Source organism: Gorilla gorilla, chromosome 5 (genome assembly GCF_029281585.2).
Source record: "Gorilla gorilla gorilla isolate KB3781 chromosome 5, NHGRI_mGorGor1-v2.1_pri, whole genome shotgun sequence".
Lineage (NCBI taxonomy): Eukaryota > Metazoa > Chordata > Mammalia > Primates > Hominidae > Gorilla > Gorilla gorilla.
Genome location: NC_073229.2, coordinates 135,940,941 through 135,959,261, shown reverse-complemented (window position 1 = coordinate 135,959,261; position 18,321 = coordinate 135,940,941). Strand labels below are relative to the sequence as shown.

General features: G+C 41.2%; 1 protein-coding gene across 5 annotated transcripts in view; it reads left to right on the top strand.

Moving 5' to 3' along the window:
* FYN (FYN proto-oncogene, Src family tyrosine kinase) overlaps positions 1-18,321 on the top strand; it is a 213,434-nt gene that overhangs the window by 76,460 nt on the left and 118,653 nt on the right. For all 5 annotated transcript variants that reach the window (XM_063707212.1, XM_063707214.1, XM_031012108.2 and 2 more), the window contains exon 2: positions 17,263-17,332. The gene's annotated coding sequence lies outside the window, so the exon portion shown is untranslated. The remainder of the gene's footprint in view (positions 1-17,262; positions 17,333-18,321) is intronic.

The window sequence follows — 18,321 nt, the reverse complement described above, 5'->3', positions numbered from 1 at the left end:
ATACATGTATATATATATATATATATATGAAACTTTGATTTTGAGCTTGTTGCTTTTTTCATTTAATATTAAGTTGTGATTGTTTTCTAATGTAATTGAATAATAACTGAAGTTTTCCATTGTGTGAGCAGACTAATTTATTTAACCATTCACTATCCTATTACTATGCAGTTAAATATTCTCATATTTGAGATTATAAATAATGCTGTACTAAACATTCTGGAGTGAAAATATTTGCTCACTTCTCTGGTTATTTCTTCATGAAAGGATTACTAGGTTTGGTGAAAATATAAAAATTCTAAATTAAAAGCAAAAAAACCTTAGGAAAAATTTATTTGCCACAAATACATTAAAAATCTTAATATTCCATATCCTGTTTTCCTTTCACTCAGCCTAATTTTTTGTCCTCACATTTTTGTTACCAGGCACTCATTCTGATTGCTTAGCCATTGTACTAGTTTCCCATTTGATTTAACTAAAACTGTTTCAGTTAAACATTTGTTTCTTTGCTCATGACCCTGATAACATGCAGCATGATCTATCCTCCACTACTGAGACTTTCCAAGGATTTTCTGACTCTTGTCATTACATCTGAAAATCCCCGAGTAACTTCTGTACATCTTTCTTGGAAACAACATTATTAAAAAAAATAGTAAATTCAAACTACTATGCACTATGCCAAGCATTGAGGTGGGTGTTTTAAAGTATGATATAGCCCCTGCCATTGAAAAACCTCCAGATAAGACATGACCACATGACAGGTGAACCTGGATACAATAGATATTAAATTACTAAAAATTTCTGTTTAGTAATCCTGACTCATCATCTCATTTTCTACAATTTCTGCAATTTCATTGGCCTGTGCCTTCAACCCACCTGAATCTTACCTGCCACTCCGCTTACCCACGAGGGGATTTCAATCAGCATGGTGTGGTTACATCATTAAGGTTTCTTACCCATAGCATCACCATGATGGCAGGATCCCCAGCTCTCAGAACAGGGCCTGGCACATAATATGTGCTCAGTTAGTGTTTATTGGATGTATGATAAAAAGTATGCATTTTTTTTCTTCAATTGGAGACTACCAGCAGACAGTTATGTACAGTCACGCATTGCTTCAGGACAGGGATACATTCTGAGAAATGCATCATTAGGTGATTTTGTCATTGTGTAAACATCATAGAGTACACTTACACAAACCTAGATGGTATAACCTACTACACACCTAGTCTCTATGGTATAGCCCACTGCTTCTGGTTACAAACCTGAACAGCATGTTATTGTACTAAATACTGTAGGTAATTATAACACAATGGTAAATATTTGTGTATCTAAACATAGAAAAAGCACAGTAAAAAATATCAGCATTGTAATCTTAGGGGACCATTGTCATATATGTGGTCTGTCACTGACTGAAATTTCATTATGTGGCACATGGCTGTACTTAGATTGGCAATAAATACAGTTAAAAGAGAACGTTTGTGGTGGGCAAGAGCTCTAGCTCAAACGTCAGACTAATGAAGGTTCAAATCCTGGGTCTTCAACTTACCAGCTTTGTCATCTTGGCCAAGTTAAATAATTTCTTCCACATTCAGATTCTTCAACTGAAAAAAATAGTGATAGAGTCTAAGCCATTGGGTTATTAATAAGGATAAAGTGAGGTTTATGTTAAGCCTAGCCCAGAACCTGGCACACAGTAAGTATTTAGTAAATGTTAACTATTGTTATTTATAAATCGTTTCCCTTATTTATTGTCTAACTACAATCTCAACCTACTCTCAGGAATATAGAAATAGAAATTGATTCATCGTGAGAAATAATACATAAGCTTTGGAGTCAGATCTGGCTCTGCCACCTCAGTAGGTTACTTCTCGATGCTTTAGTTTCTTTATCAGGTGAAGACCTGTTGCATAGGGTTACTGTAAGGACTAAAATGAGATAATATATACAAAGTGCCTAATATGTTCAGTACTCTTTTCTCTTTCTGTGTCTTGGTTCAATTAGAACACCCTTCTGTTTCTGATTTTGCCACCAAACATGTATTTTTCTCCCTCTGGTAGAGTGTTCTTCCATTTATTTTGGTGTGACACAAATAATTTAATACATGTTTATATCACAAGTCCACATGTGTGAGTGAAACAAAAACTCCACAAAATAATGCTCTGTGTGATTCCTGTACTAATTTGCTATGGCTGCCATAACAAAGTATCATAGACTGGGTGGCTCAAACAACAGAAATTCATTTCCTCACAGCTCTGGAAGTTAAAAGTCCGAGATCAAAGTGTCAGCAGGTTTGGTTTCTCCTGAGGCCTCTCTCTTTGGCTTGTAGATGGCTGTCTTTTCCCTTTGTCCTTACATGGCCTTTCCTTTGTGTGTATCTGTGTCCTAATCTCCTCCTCTTATAGGGATACCAGTCATATTGAGTTATGGTCTGCCCATATGACCTCATTTTAACTCTGTTACCTCTTTAAAGGCCTGTCTGCAAATACAGTCACATTCCGATGTGTGCTAGGGTTTAGGGTTTCAATCATGAATTTTGGAGGGATACAATTCAGTCAATAACAGTTCCCTTGATATTTTTATCTGTATTTCATTAAAGAAAATGCTGGGCACAACCAACCAAGTTAAATTTTGTGACCCATTGAATTGACTCGGGACCACAGGTTAAAAGAGTGTGCTTTAGCGGGTTGTGTTGGCTTACCCGGTTAGTGTGAAATTGAAACCAGCATTGGGACTTGCCTGTGACTTAGTGTGGAGACAGGCCCAGAGGCACAAAACAGTAAGAGTCAGAGTGGACATCCTTCTGCAAACACAGACATCACCTTAGCCCAGGGTTGGCAAACATTTTCTGTAAAGGGCCAGATAGTAAATATTTTCATCTTTGAAGGCCATACAGTCTCTATCAAGACAATTCTGCTGTTGTGTGTGAAAGCAGCCATAGACAATATGGAAACGAGTGGGTATGGCTGTGTTCCAATAAAGCTTTACTTACGGGCACTGAGATTTTAATTTTGTATAATCTCCATGTGTGATGAAATAATCTTTTGATTTTTTGTGACCATTTAAAAATGTAAAAACCATTCTCAGTTCATGGACTGTACAAAAGCAGGCAGCAGGCCAGATCTGATCCGCAGGCTGGGGGTTGCTGACCGCTGCCCACCACTGCCCTTGCTGGTAGAGCCTCAGTCTTCTGGCTGCAGACTCTCGAGGAATTGACCTAGGTGATTTTCCTCTGTCCATGTACATTTTGAACTGATTATCTTATTTGACCCTTGTGATTCCTCTGTGTTTTCAGTAGGAAAATCTCTGTGGCACTCATGATCAAAAGTTATTTAAAAAGCATATGTTATCTTCTTACCAGAGAACTCTAATTAGGGATGGGGGACCTTCTTAAAGGACCCACACAATTTTTTGTCAGATGGTGAAGTTAGGAATAGAGTTGACACCGAAAAGTCTATGCAAAAACAACAGAGCTTGAATTTAAGGAGGGCTCTCCTTTGGGAAGCTAATATCCAGGGAAACGGAGTGACCAAAGAAAGGCCCAGGTGTCCTCATGGCGGATGGAGGAGAGCAGCTCAGTGGCAGGGGCCCTACCCCGGGTTCTTCTCCCAGGTAGGGGCAGGCTGGAGGGTGAGTGAGGTCTCCACAGTCCCCACATGGTTTCTTTTTTTTTTTTTTTTTTTTTTTTTTTTTGAGGCGAAGTCTCGCTCTGTGGCCCAGGCGGGAGTGCAGTGGCGCAATCTCGGCTCACTGCAAGCTCCGCCTCCCGGGTTCACGCCATTCTCCTGCCTCAGCCTCCCGAGTAGCTGGGACTACAGGCGCCCGCCATCACGCCCGGCTAATTTTTTTGTATTTTTAGTAGAGACGGGGTATCTTTCGCAACCCAGAATGCAAGCCGAGGTGTGTGTGGCTGCCTCTCACTTCCTGTGGGGGCTGCCTGCAGTCTCAGGATGTCCATCTCGGTGCCTGCGTAGATCTCCTCCCCTCCCAGAGGGTCCAAGAGAACAAAAGTGTCTGAGAAAGCCAGAGTGTGACCACACGGTTTCTATGCTCCAAGGGATTTATTTCAGTGGTAGGTGGAGCAGCTCTGTGGAGCACATGGCTAATGATAATGGATTGACTGACCAGAAGCAGGAGAGGACCTAGCAGAAGCCGGAGGTCAGGCTGCCCCAAGACTGGGGGACAGCCTGGGTCAAGACTCTGGACCTCATGACCATGTATATTCCAGAGGGGGATCTAAAGAGCCCCAGAAATTCACAAAGGTGGGAATGGTTATTTTCACTATTTCAGACTGATAGAAATTATGCATTTATCCAGAGTGACAGTGCAAAGGCAGGCTGAGCTGTTGTTGCTTCCATTGGCAGGAATGAGCCGATCTTATGGACTGACTCTGGAAGAGCAATGTTGAGTGCCTACTTTGTGCCACAGAGGGAAAACCCCTTTATCCCAAGGGCTTTCTCATCTGGGGATGCGCAGACTGTAAACCAAGGCCCCAGGAGACGGTTTTTAACTAATGTGGAAAAAAAAAAAATGGGCTTGAATATCCGAAACTTCACTTTAAAAAATCAGTAAGATAAAATTTAAATGATTTGTATTATTTTATTTTGAGACTATTTGCTTCATGCCATCCTAACATATAGTAATAAAATAGCTTTGGCCTGACATTCATCTTAAAGTGAATTAAAAAACATAATTTAATGAAATGGCACTTCTAAGCTTTTAGTGCAGCAAATTTTCAAATTATCTTGCTTAAATTAAATTGCTGTGCTTTTTTGCTTTCAATACTTATAAGAGCTCTGTTTTGTTTCTGGTTTCATTGTGTTCACTCTGAGATGATTTTTTTTAATTGAAATATAGCATTCATGCAGAAAAGTGCACAAATTGTTAAGTGCACTGATAATGAATTTTCACAAAGTGAACTCTCCTTTGTAACCAGCGGCCAGGTGGAAAAAGAATGTCACTTAAACACTAGGAGTCCCCTCAGGTCCCCATCCAGTCCCAATACACCCCAGTTTCCATCAAGGGTAACTGATAGCATGACTTCTAACAAGAAAGGTTGGTTTTATCTATTATGAACTTTATATAAATAAAATTGACCAGAAGCAGGAGAGGACCTAGCAGACGGCAGAGGTCAAGCTGCCGCAAGACTGGGGGACAGCCTGGATGTCCCCCAGTTTGCACTGTCTTGTGTCATAATAGAATAACATTATATTTAGGAGATTCATCCATGTTGTTATAAGTAGTAGTTTGTTCATTTTCATTGCTGTGTAATACTGTTTAACATATCAAGATGTATTTAGCCCCTCTCTTGTAAGTGGCCTTTTGAGTTATTTCGAGTTTGGGGCTGTTAGAGATAGTACTGATAGGATCATTCTTGTGCACATCAGTGGGTAAGCATATGTAGCATTTCTGTAGGGTAGGCTCTGGATGGCAGGATCTGGGATCACAGGATGTGTGTGTTCAATGGAAACTGCCATTTATCAGTGGACACTCCCACTAGCAATGTATGAGAGTTTCAGTTGCTCTGTATCCTTACCAGCACTTCATGGTTTTAGTCTTTATCATTTTAGCCAGTCCTGTAGGTGTATTGGTAATGCGTTGTGGTTTTAATTTGCCTTTATTTGATGGCTGAATTAGAGCATCTTTTTATATGTTTATTGGCCATTTGGATTTTCTGTTTTGTCCTCTCGAGTATTTGTCTATTTCTTTATTGGATTGTCTGCCTTTTCCTTATTGATTTTTAGAGTTATTTGTTGTATATATGTATTGCAATTATGTTCTCCACTCTGTGGCTTCCCTTTGATTCTGTTGATGTCATTTGATGAAGACATTTTTAATTTTAGTATAGTCCAAATTATATTTTCCTTCGTGGTTAACACATTTTGTGTTCTCTTTTAAGAAACATCTTTACCTATTACAAGGTATGAAGGTGTTCTCTATGTTTTCTTCTAAGAGCTTTATTATTTTGCCTTTCACATTTAGTTCTATTCTTCATCCAGAATTAATTTTTGCATGGTATACGGTGGAAGTTAAGATTCATTTCTTTCGTACGGATACCCATTGTATTCATTTCCTAGGCTATTATAACAATGTGCCACAAAATGGGTGGCTTAAAACAGCAGAAATTTATTCTCTCATGATTCTGGAGGCTAGGAGTCCAAAATCGAGGTGTGAGCAGGGTCATGGTCTCTCTGATGAAGGCTCTAGGGAAGAGTCCTTCCTTGCCTATTCCCAGCTTCTGGTGGTGGCCAGGAATCCTTGGCATTCCTTTCTTGGCAGCTGCATTGCTCTGACCTCTGTCTCTGTGGCCACATGGCCGTCTTCCCCACATGTCTCTGTGTAGATTTTTTTCTTCCTTTAAGGACAGTCACTGGATTCAGAGTCCATACTAATTCACTATAACTCATCTTAACTAATCATATCTGCAACAACCCTATTTCCAAATAAGTCAGATGCTGAGGTACTTGGGGGTTAGAACTTCATATCTTTTTGGGGGACACAGTTCAATCTATACTACCCAGTGAACCAGCATTTATTACTTTTATTTTTATACATTTATATTTTATTTTTATACATTTATACATACTTTTATACATTTATTACTTCATTGTCACCTTTGCATAAGTTAGGTGACTGCGTAGCTCTATTTTTGGACATTCTATTTTGTTCTCTTGGTCTGTTTGTCTGGCCTTGCGCAAATGTCACACTTTTACTATTACTCTATAGTGAATCTTTGTATCTGGTAGAATAAGTCTTCCAGCCCTGTTCCTCTTGTTCAGGATTAACTTGGCTTTTGGCCCTTTGCATTTGCTTATAAACTTTAGAATCTGCTTGTCAATTTCCATCAGAAAAAAAAAGACCTAGTTTAAAAAAAAAAATTGGTGGTGCAGTTAAGATGCAATTGCGAGGAGAATTGACATATAAAAATATTGGACTTCCAGCCCATGTACATGGCCCAACCCTTTATATAGGTCTTCTGTAATTTCTCTCAATAACGTTTTGTCATTTTCAGCATAAAGTCTTACATATCTTTTGTTGGACTTATTCCTAGGTATTAGGTATTCTTTTGATGGAGATTTGTGTTGATGAAATAAAAAGCCAAGAGGGAGAAGGAAGGCTTCTACCAGGCTTACTACTTCACATTATTGAGGAATTTTTCCAAGTTTATCAAGCTTAGCAGAACTGAGATTCAGATCAAGATCTCCCTGACTCCAAATCAGAGCTGGGAAAATAAATCAATTATTACTTTAAAATGCAATGTTAGTGAGATAATTCAAAATGTGGGAGGCGCAGGTGGATAAAACAGGTCCTTGGTAGGGAACCCCTGGTAGATGCCCTTGGACTCCAGTGTTGCAACATTGAGAACATGCACGTAGGCTGGAAGAGATGTGAGAGAAGACTCAGATACTGGTTAGGGTTGGGAGACTCGATCTGAGATTTTCAGTGTTCTTAGGACTTTAGAGTTACCCAGAAGTACTAGGTAGGCCAGGAGGATGGCCATGGAGGTAGGAGTTTGAGTCCTTTCCCTCTTGAACCAGAGCTGTTCTGTTGCACTTTTATCTAATATTTTGGAGTTGAGCCCTTCAGAATGTGTGTGTGTGTGTGTGTGTGTGTGTGTGTGTGTGTGTGTGTGTGTGTATCTAAGGTTCAGAACTACCAATAACAAGAGAAGAATTTTTTTTTTTTGAAATAAAATGTTTCCCATTATAATGGATTCTCCAGGTATGTGGTGTGCTAGCTGGATATCTTTTGGCGTAATTGTTACACATTTGGCATGGACACACACACACACACACACACACACACACGCACGCACAGAGTTCTGATACTAAAGAATAGCTTAAAAACTATCAGACTAGTTATTCTTTAACATTCCGTTCAGCCCCAAGGTTCTGGGATTCTGATATTGTAGCCAACCTAAACTCAAGGAGCTCTGCACACATCATTATTAACTTTGATCTTGGCAGCATTGTGGTACTGTGTGTATTTCATGGGCCTTCCCCAGAGCCACTCCAGAATGTCTACTTGGAGGGACTTGGGAGTAGTAATCCGGTTGGAAGAGAGCTAGACGTGTCCAGCAGCTGCGCTTACATCATAGCAAAGCAGTGTTTCTGTTCAGACTGTGGATTGCAGATCTTAGGAACAGCTTAATTTAAAAGGGCAAGTCGGAAGAATTCAAGTACACTACAAAACAGAGTTTTTGTTTTATTTTCTTTTTTTCCTGATACATGTGATGTGATCACCTGACAGGGACTCATTACCAGTAAGAAAAGAAAGACATGATTATTATAACTGTATGCTTCATTCTCATGAGTCTCATAGAAGCAGAATTGTTGTTTTTTCCTCCCGATAGTCAACTGATTATTCCAATGGCATTTGTTTCTTTTATTTATTCCCCCAAATAAACTGGGTACCCATGGCCGCAACGTTGAAATATAGTAATAATAATATGAAATGATATCAGTACTACTGCTGCTACTACTACTATTGCCTAGGGGTTGATGGGGATTGGAGATGGGGAGCTAAAGCCCTACCCCAACCCATCCAGTCATCCATTTGCATGACTCTGCCCACCCATGTGTGCCAGTGAGCCCCAAATCTTTATCTCTCTAGTCCAGCTTCAGAGCCATGGATGCTGGGACCCCTACACCTGGCCTCTAGGGCAGCTGAGCATGAGCTTATATTGGTGTCTTGCTCAACAGTGAGCCTCTGATTCCCTCTAGACCTGGCAATAGCCAATGAGAAGGGAGCAGCCAGCTTGTGACCTTCCTGCCCCCTCATTCTGTGGTCATTAATTCCTTTCTGCTGGCTGAGCACCTTCCATGCTCATCTCTTTTTCTATTCATCTCTCCTCCTCCTCCTCCTCTTCTCTCTCTGCTGTTTACTCCCACTCAAGCAAATAATAAAACAACAACCACAACCTTGCTTGAGTCTGCCCTCCTGTTGGAGTGTAGCCAGAAGGACTCTAGCCCCTGCAGGCAGGGGAAGCAGATGGGTCAGTGTTGCCTTCTCAGAGCACCCCTCCCACCTCCCTCCCACCCACTATATCCAGTGAAAGGGAAGGCCACAGTCAGTCAAAAGTAAGCTCAGTTTCCTAGGAAACTCTGTATTTTCTAGTTCCCATCCTCCTCCCTGGCAATTGGGCTTTGTTTGTGTGCTTCCTTGTTTAATGGTTTATTTCACCATTTGGAACTCTAATTTTTCAGACAATCAAGTTTGGGCTTGCACAGAATATTGTAGCATGGCAGGTTGTAGGACTATACTATATTTTAAATTGACAGTTATTTTTGTGCACAAGCTTCCCAGCTTGTACCTCGTGTTGCACAGGATAGCCATGGGCACAGAGAGCTTTGGAGGGGAGTGGAATTCATGCTCCCTGTCTCCCCTCACCCCCATTCTTTGCTTTTGAAAATGAGACTCAACAAAGACTCACACAGCAGTTCCTTAGCAAGTGGGCCCTGCAAGTGTGTGTTAGCTGTATCATCAGTCTATACATGCTAGAGGAAGAATTGGAATCTCAACTACAAAATGTATGTAATTTGGTCACAGAGGTGAACGAAAAAGGATGAAGCCCTTTGAATGCAACAGAATGACTAGAACTGTCTCCTCTGTGCAAGGCGTTGGGTCAGACAAGGTGCCAATGGTTCGAAGATACATTTAGCCTGCATTTTGCCCTCAAGGACCTGGCCATTTTCCTTGCAGCAGATAGCGTGAAAAGTTGTACAGTAGAGGTATATAGAGAGTAAGACTAATTCTAGTGGGGGAAACTGGGCAAGAACTTCAGGGAGGGATTTATACGAGAGTTGGCTTGAGGGACAGGTTGGTTCTGTATTCTTGCAGGTGGAGGTGAGGGCACAATAAGAGAGGATATAGGACAGGTGAAGGCTCAGAGGAGGGACAAGTGAGAACAGCAAGTGCTCTGAGAAGGCAAGGCATGAGGGAGGAGGAAAAAATGAAAGATACGGCTGATGTGGTGGGTTTGGAATGATGGTGGATGGCTTTGAGTGCAAAGCTGAAAAGTTTGTGGAAGTCATTGGTCTTTCTAGCAGTATCACTAAGCCTTGAGTTTCCTGGGAGCTGGCTTAGGCACTGCAGGGGAAGAAGTCTGGTGTGCCAGCTGCCCCCCCCAATTATAGAGGAGAGAGCAGCTCCTCTCATCTTCATTTTATATACAAGGATATTGTCTGTCTTTTGAGGAGTGTTCCACTTTGAGAAAAACTAAAACCCATTGGCATATGCGTGAGACCCATTAATTTATTGTGTCAGTCACTCAACAGATATTAAATGCCTACTGCATACCAGGCCCTGTACAAGGTTGTACTGAAAGACCATTGAAGATTTTTGAACTGGTCAGTTGCTGGTAGCAGGGGTGCTGGGTCTTGAGTTAAAATCCTGTCTTTGCCTGGAGGCATCACGCTACCTGACTTCAAACTATACTACAAGGCTAAGTAACCAAAACAGCATGGTACTGGTACCAAAACAGAGATATAGACCAATGGAACACAACAGAGCCCTCAGAAATAATACCACACATCTACAACCATCTGATCTTTGACAAACCTGACAGAAACAAGAAATGGGGAAAGGATTCCCTATTTAATAAATGGTGCTGGGAAAACTGGCTAGCCATATGTAGAAAGCTGAAACTGGATCCCTTCCTAACACCTTACAGAAAAATTAATTCAAGATGAATTAAAGACTTACATGTTAGATCTAAAACCATAAAAACCCTAGAAGAAAACCTAGGCAATACCATTCAGGACATAAGCATGAGCAAGGACTTCATGTCTAAAACACCAAAAGCAATGGCAACAAAAGCCAAAATTGACAAATGGGATCTAATTAAACTAAGGAGCTTCTGCACAGCAAAAGAAACTACCATCAGAGCGAACAGGCAACCTACAGAATGGGAGAAAATTTTTGCAATCTACTCATCTGACAAAGGGCTAATATCCAGAATCTACAAAGAACTCAAATAAATTTACAAGAAAAAATCAAACAACCCCATCAACAAGTGGGCAAAGGATATGAACAGACACTTCTCAAAAGAAGACATTTCTGCAGCCAACAGACACATGAAAAAATGCTCATCATCACTGGCCATCAGAGAAATGCAAATCAAAACCACAATGAGATACCATCTCACACCAGTTAGAATGGCGATCATTAAAAAGTCAGGAAAGAACAGGTGCTGGAGAGGATGTGGAGAAATAGGAACACTTTTACACTGTTGGTAGGACTATAAACTGGTTCAACCAGTGTGGAAGACAGTGTGGCGATTCCTCAAGGATCTAGAACTAGAAATACCATTTGACCCAGCAATCCCATTACTGGGTATATACTGGGTGTATACCCAAAGGATTATAAATCATGCTACTATAAAGATACATGCACACATATTGCGGCACTATTCACAATAGCAAAGAGTTGGAACCAACCCAAATGTCCATCAATGATAGACTGGATGAAGAAAATGTGGCCCATATACATCATGGAATACTATGCAGCCATAAAAAAGGATGAGTTCATGTCCTTTGTAGGGACATGGATGAAGCTGGAAACCATCATTCTCAGCAAACTATCACAAGGACAAAAAACCAAACACCGCATGTTCTCACTCATAGGTGGGAATTGAACAATGAGAAAACTTGGACACAGGAAGGGGAACATCACACACCAGGGCCTGTCATGGGTTGTGGGGAGGAGAGAGGGATAGCATTAGGAGATATACCTAATGTAAATGACAAGTAAATGGGTGCAGCACACCAACATGGCACATGTATACATATGTAACAAACCTGCACGTTGTGCACATGTACCCTAGAACTTAAAGTATAATAAACAAATAATTTAAAATAAAAGAATGTGGCACATATACACTATGGAATACTATGCAGCCATAAAAAAGAATGAGTTCATGTCCTTTGTAGGGACATGGATGAAGCTGGAAACCATCATTCTCAGCAAACTATCGCAAGGACAGAAAACCAAACACCACATGTTCTCACTCATAGGTGGGAATTGAACAATGAGAACACTTGGACACAGGATGGGGAACATCACACACTGGGGCCTGTCGTGGGGTCGGGGGAGGGAGGAGGGATAGCATTAGGAGATATACCTATGTAAATGATGAGTTAATGGGTGCGGCACACCAACATGGCACATGTGTACATATATAACAAACCTTCACGTTGTGTACATGTACCCTAGAACTTAAAGTATAGTAATAAAAAAAAAAAGAAAAAAATTCCTGTCTTTGCCACCCACTAATAAGAACTTGGGCAAGTCTCTTGGCCTTGATGGACCCGTTTTCTCCCTGTAAAGCATAGGGTTGGGCTGCTAAATCCTTCCCAGCTGAGACAGTCTGGGAGTGACGTGAGAAGTGCTGTAACCAGAGTTTGTGTGTGCTGGGAAGCGGGGAAAAGAGAGGCCAGAGTCAGAGAGAGGTGGTGATGGCAAGAACTTCTGTGAGTCTGAGTGAAGCCTTTCATTTATTCATTCAACAAACATTTCATATTCAGTGCCAGCTACTGTGCTAAGCACTGGGAAAATAACAGTAACCAAAACAAAATCCGTGCCCTCAAGGCACTATCTGTAGGGGGTGGCAGAGGAGCTGGGAACATGGGAGATAGATCTAGAGATGTAGTGTGAAACTTATCCCATGGGATGACAGTTGGGACAGTGGAAGTGTATGTACCAGAAAAGAGATAACAAAACAGTATTGAGAGAGAACGAGTTCTGAGGAGACAGAACCTGGGAACATCCTGTGGAGAACCAATCAATGTTCTTCCACTCCTTGATAGAAAGCACGTTTCTTCATCAAGTCAATACAACAAACCTAACCCCAGAAATATGCTCTTGTGGCTAAGAAGTTAGGACACACCAAAGAGATAATGTCCATTTAGACATCCATTTCTCCTTGACTCTGTCACTTCTATGTGTGAAGCAGAATTAGACCAAAGCCACGTATGATTTTGTATAATAGCTGGTCTATTTGGTTTCCTCAGAAAGGTCTTTAATAAGTACCAATGATACGTATAAAATACGTATGGGTGGCTTCCCAAGTGAACTGCCAGTCCCTCACATCTTTTCCCAGACCAGCTGGCTCTTTTATTTTTTTTCCTTTTCCCCAAGTAATTGGAGCAGATCCAGAAACAGATTTGGAGAGCCTCAAGCTTTTCCTTTTTTACCCTTCAGTAATTACATGTCACAGGTTGTCTTCCCTGTTAGAGTCTGAAGCTGAGCAATTAGTCTCCCATTGTCTTTGCAGGAAATGACATATCAGTGTGGCTTCTGGGGAAGGCAACTGTTGACCATCCTGGTTAAAATAATTTGGAAAGTGTTCAGCATTTCCTCCAGTTGATCGTTTAGACTGGCTGATTTAGAAAGCTGTTGGAAATGTGCAAATGTACCATGGTTATCAGGACTGGAAATACTATGGGGTCAGTTCCCTGAGCAAAACGAGTTTCTCATCTGTGGCTTTGATCTCTGGACCTACTGCCTTGTCCCATGTGTGATTGAGCCCAGGGCCTTGGCATTCTGTTCTTTTTATAATGCTTTGTTGGAGACGGATTAGTCAGGATGTTTTCCAGCTGCACGTAATTGAAAACCCAAGTCAAGGAGTCCTAAACAAGAAGACATTTCTTGGAAATACAGAGGTGCCACAGACTTCAACGCCAACCTAATGCAGTAACCTACACTCTGCTTCCCTGTGTTTGTTCTGTCTCTGGACCAGCTTTATCCTTATACTGAAACGAAATAGCTGTGGAAGTTCTGGGTGTCGCATTCTACACTACATTCAGAAGGAGGGAGCTTCTCCCAAAGGAGTGAGTAGAAGCTCCCAGAAAAACATTCTTCACATCTCATTGGCTTAAATTGGGCCACATGCCTATTCTTAAACCAATCACTGGCAGTAGGAATGGGTATCTCTTGGATCGATGCTTCTCAAACTTCAGTGTGCACACAGATCACCTGGGGAAACTTTCAAAATCAATTCTGATTCAGTTGGCTTGGGTGAGGCCTCAGCTGACAGCTCTTACAAGCTCCCGGGTGATGCGAATGTTGCAGGTCAGCACACTGCAAAACCTTGGACTGTCCTGCCCCCACTCCCAGCTGGGGGTGCTGCCATGTGCCCATGGGCACTGTGGGTGCAGAAATATGGGGGCTCTTTTGGGAAGAAGAAAGAGGGAATGACCACATGCAGATGAGAACTATATTAGAGATGCTTGTTTTCAGTGTGTAATTAGCATTTTAACTTCATACCGGGAGTCATACAATAGTCTGTGATATGTATTAAAAGCAGAATTGTTACGTGGGAGCACTCACAAAAATTTCATTCATTTATGGTGATGCAGGCGTTGCAGCTCTTGAAACAAAAGATTAAACAGTCATGCCACCCGTTTTGTTATCATTCAGCTATTTTTATTGGTAATGAATACCATATATCTGGTGTGTCTCAAAAAGAACAAACTCAAATGAAATGGATTGAAATAGCCTTAAGTATAAAAAGAGTGTGCCAAATCCAGCCTTTGTTCTGTGAGTGGAAATCTCATCAGTCATGGTTATTGGGGAGGGAGAGTACACCCCCACTTGTCCTAAGAGTCACTTGTCATGATATTGGGTATGAAAAATGCTGCCAATGGTGAATTTCTGCCAAAGCAAATGGTCACAATGCCCTTATAAGTGGTTTTCAGTGGAGAAAGTCATTATGCTGTATTCGTTTGAAAAGGAAGAACTGTTCTGTAATTTTGTTGTGCCTGACAAAAGATACAGAGGATTCCTGAGCTGCAGCTGTTCAGGAAAAAGGCTAAGATGGAAGGACCAGTGTCCACGCTGAGGCTGGACAATCACAGGCTCAGCGGGCTTAGCATGAAGTATGTGGACAGGCACTGAGTAGACCTTCCCAAGGTAGTCACTGTGGTAGTTGCTGTCCTGGACCTCATGTGCAAAGACAACATCACCCAGGAGGGGACATGGAATTTCACTGCTCAGTCTATTTGTCCCACCTGCCTCAGAACCACCGGTTCATATCTGTGAGATTGATGGGAAGCTGGAGCTTGGTGTGGTCTCTTGTAGAGGCCAGAGCAACTGTACCTGGCCTCACCAGCATGAATCACCAAAGTGCCCATACTTAGGAGATCACAAGTTGTGTCTTGTCTATTCAAAGGACCTGAAAGGTTGAGAGAGTATCTGCTACTCTGGGCTAGCTGGGGAAAGCTGCTAGACTTGAAGCCCCAGGAAGGCAGGCATTATGCTTGTGTCACACAGGCGCCCTCTATATTGACAGAATGATTGAACAGCTAGTCTGTTCCCAGGTGATCTGTCAGTCAACAGCATGGACTAATCACTCACTCTCAAAAGAGAAGTATTAAACAAGACAACATTGTGTTGCCTAACTTCAGTAATTTATAGTCTAAATATAGAATGCTTAGGTGTCCCATCTACATGTTTAGAACCTCATAGGCTGCGAAGGAGCAATGAGATAATATTAATGATTACCTGAGCTCATGTAGGACAAGCAGATTGCACCATTACCCGTGGATGGACTAAACAGTCCTGATGAGCGCCTCCCTGCTGTGCTGTGATAAGGCAAGGCATTATTAACTGTGGAAGGAGTTTTAAAATAGGGAAGAAGATAGGACCTTCCCTGACAACTTAAAAGGCTGACTTTAAAAGTAGTACATTTATTTAAAGTACCTATATCAAATAAAGTACTTTTAAAAAGAGAAAAATAAAGAGGCATAAGATAATACTGCTTTGGGAAAATCAAGGTGGAAAAGTCAATGAGAATGAAGCTAGGCCTGAAAGCTGGGTCCATGCATGTAATTCAGGGGGCCGATGAAGTTGGATGGGGAAAAACATGATCTCATCATTGTCTCTAACCCTTATCTGAAATCGTACATTTCCTAATATTATGAAAGTAGCATTAGCTATTTGTCCTTAATAGAAATTATGAATATTTTCATGGTTATAGATATTCTGAAGTATCATTTATGCCTAATAGTATTTCAAAATTACAGTATATTAGACTTGTTGGAAATTATTTAAGTATTGAAAGATGTTCTAACAATTTTGTCAAATATTTTGATAACTGTATAAGAGTATACTCTGACTCCTGTGCATTTCATGTATTAGTTTCAAGCATTTGTAAACATCATTCTGAGAAAGATGTCTTTAGACTGCCATAGCACAAAAGGTAAAGAGCCCCTGCCCTTGACAATGGCCAGGCCTCCTACCAGAGGAGGGATGGCCTGCCTAGAGGCTCAGAGGCCGGACAGGCTTCTGGGCGTTACAGCATTTGATAGGATAATGTCGAAAAGCTGGGGTGAGCTTGAGTGCCAGGCTAACATGACTCGACAGGTAAATTCACAGGTCATAGGAGGTGGTGGAAGGTGCATCCGTTGAGGAAAGACAGGCTGTGTAGGTTATGTTTAGAAAGGATTCCTTGTGCAGCCATGAGAGTTGGTTGGGAAGGGAAGAAACTGGAGGCCAAGAGACCAGTGTATGCAGGCATGATGCTGACCAGATGGAGTGTAACGATGAGAATAGGGAGAAGCAATGTGTTCCCAGCACCACTGTGAAATTCTTGCAGGGCTGGACTGGACCAGGGTTTGCAGTGGAGGTGAAGAAGGCTGTGTTAGTTTACAGGCCTGAGGGACTGGGAGAATGATGATAACAGCTCAGGCTTACTGAGTGTTTACTGTGTGCCAGAGGCTGTTATAAGCCCTTCTATGTCATGTATATATGTTCTTTAGTTGATATCATTTAATCCTCATAGCAACCCTATGAGGTCAGTACAGTAATCCCTATTTTACACATAATAAAGCCTAGAAAAGAAAGGTTAGGAAAACTGTCCAGGTTCTCACAGCTAGCTGGCAAGAAGGGAGGATATTACTGGAAAGAAAGAAAAGAGGAATTGGTTTGGGGGAATATGTTATGAGTTCAACTGTAGATATTTTTCCATTGTTCTCTTGTCTTCAAATATTTCAAAGGGCTAAACATTCAGATATTTATAAGCATAGTTTCTGGTATATTTCGTTGTCCAGTTTTAAAATTTTTTATTAGTGAATACTGAGATAATTTGTAAATTGGTTTCATCTTCCTGGGAAAAACAGAGGAAACTGGTAGGTGGAATTTAGTACATCGATGGGTGCCCGAAGCAGAGGAAGAGGTTGCAGTTTACAGAGAGAAACATAATATGTATTCAATTATTTCTGTTTAATGATGTGGTTTTTCTTTTGTTGTGGTATTGTTTTTCAGGACCAGTCCTGCCTCTGTTGTAGAAGACATGTGGTGTATATAAAGTTTGTGATTGTTGGCGGAAATTTTGGTAAGTGTTGCTGCATTTACTTCTAATGCCTCTTGCTGTAAAATGGTGCTCATGAAGGGAAGCTGTTGCCTTGTTCTGTCCATCTTTTACTTCTGCACTAAACTCAGGCAGAATGGAGTTCTATAATTAAATGTGACATTGAATTGATGTTTTCTGACAGTGTGATACTTTTTCTTGTTATTGCTGATAGTATTAAGCAATATGGGGTTTTCTAAAACGTAGTAAGTGTATATTTAGAAAAGTTTCCGGATGCCGGTTAAAGAATACCCTTGGCAGTTTATGTGCTAAGCCAGCCATATAATATAAGAGTAATAAACTTGCAGACCCAAAGAATAAAATAAATTCTCCAAAGCAGAGAGATCCGTGTGACCCATATATTAAAAGAAAGAGAAGCAGGCAGCTTAGGAAATGGAAAATTAAAGGAAGCTACAAGTCCAGCTTGCCTGGGAGCCAGCCCACAGACCAGCATAACAGTGGTCTTGGGAGACCAAGAACATTCAATTCAGCAACCACCCAGACCTTGCTAGCAGGGAAAGAGGACAGTCTTTGGGATCAGGAGACCCGGGTTAAAATGTAAGTTCTATACCTACTGGTTGTTAGATAACCTCTCTGAGCCTGTTTCTTCTTCTGTAAAATGAGGCTTATCATGTTACCTACATCATAGGGTTGTTGTGAGAATAAAATGAGGTAGGTAGTGCTGGAGCATAGTAAGTGTTCAATAAAGCCAGTCATTCTTAGGAACAGAGCAGCCTTGTTTGGAGACTAGACATTTCCCATTGAAGTCAGGCTACCAAGAGGCATATTTATTTTCCAGCAGGAAGGCTGCTGGGGGTGGGCCGGTTACATCTATTTGATGTTGCTAGAGCATCCCAGCTACTCACCACAACCCCTCCTCCAATATTCACTTCATAAGAACCTGTGGGAATCCCTGCAACATTTACCACCTTCTCCAACCCTGGTGACCCATTCTTAGACAAGCTTGGCTAAAT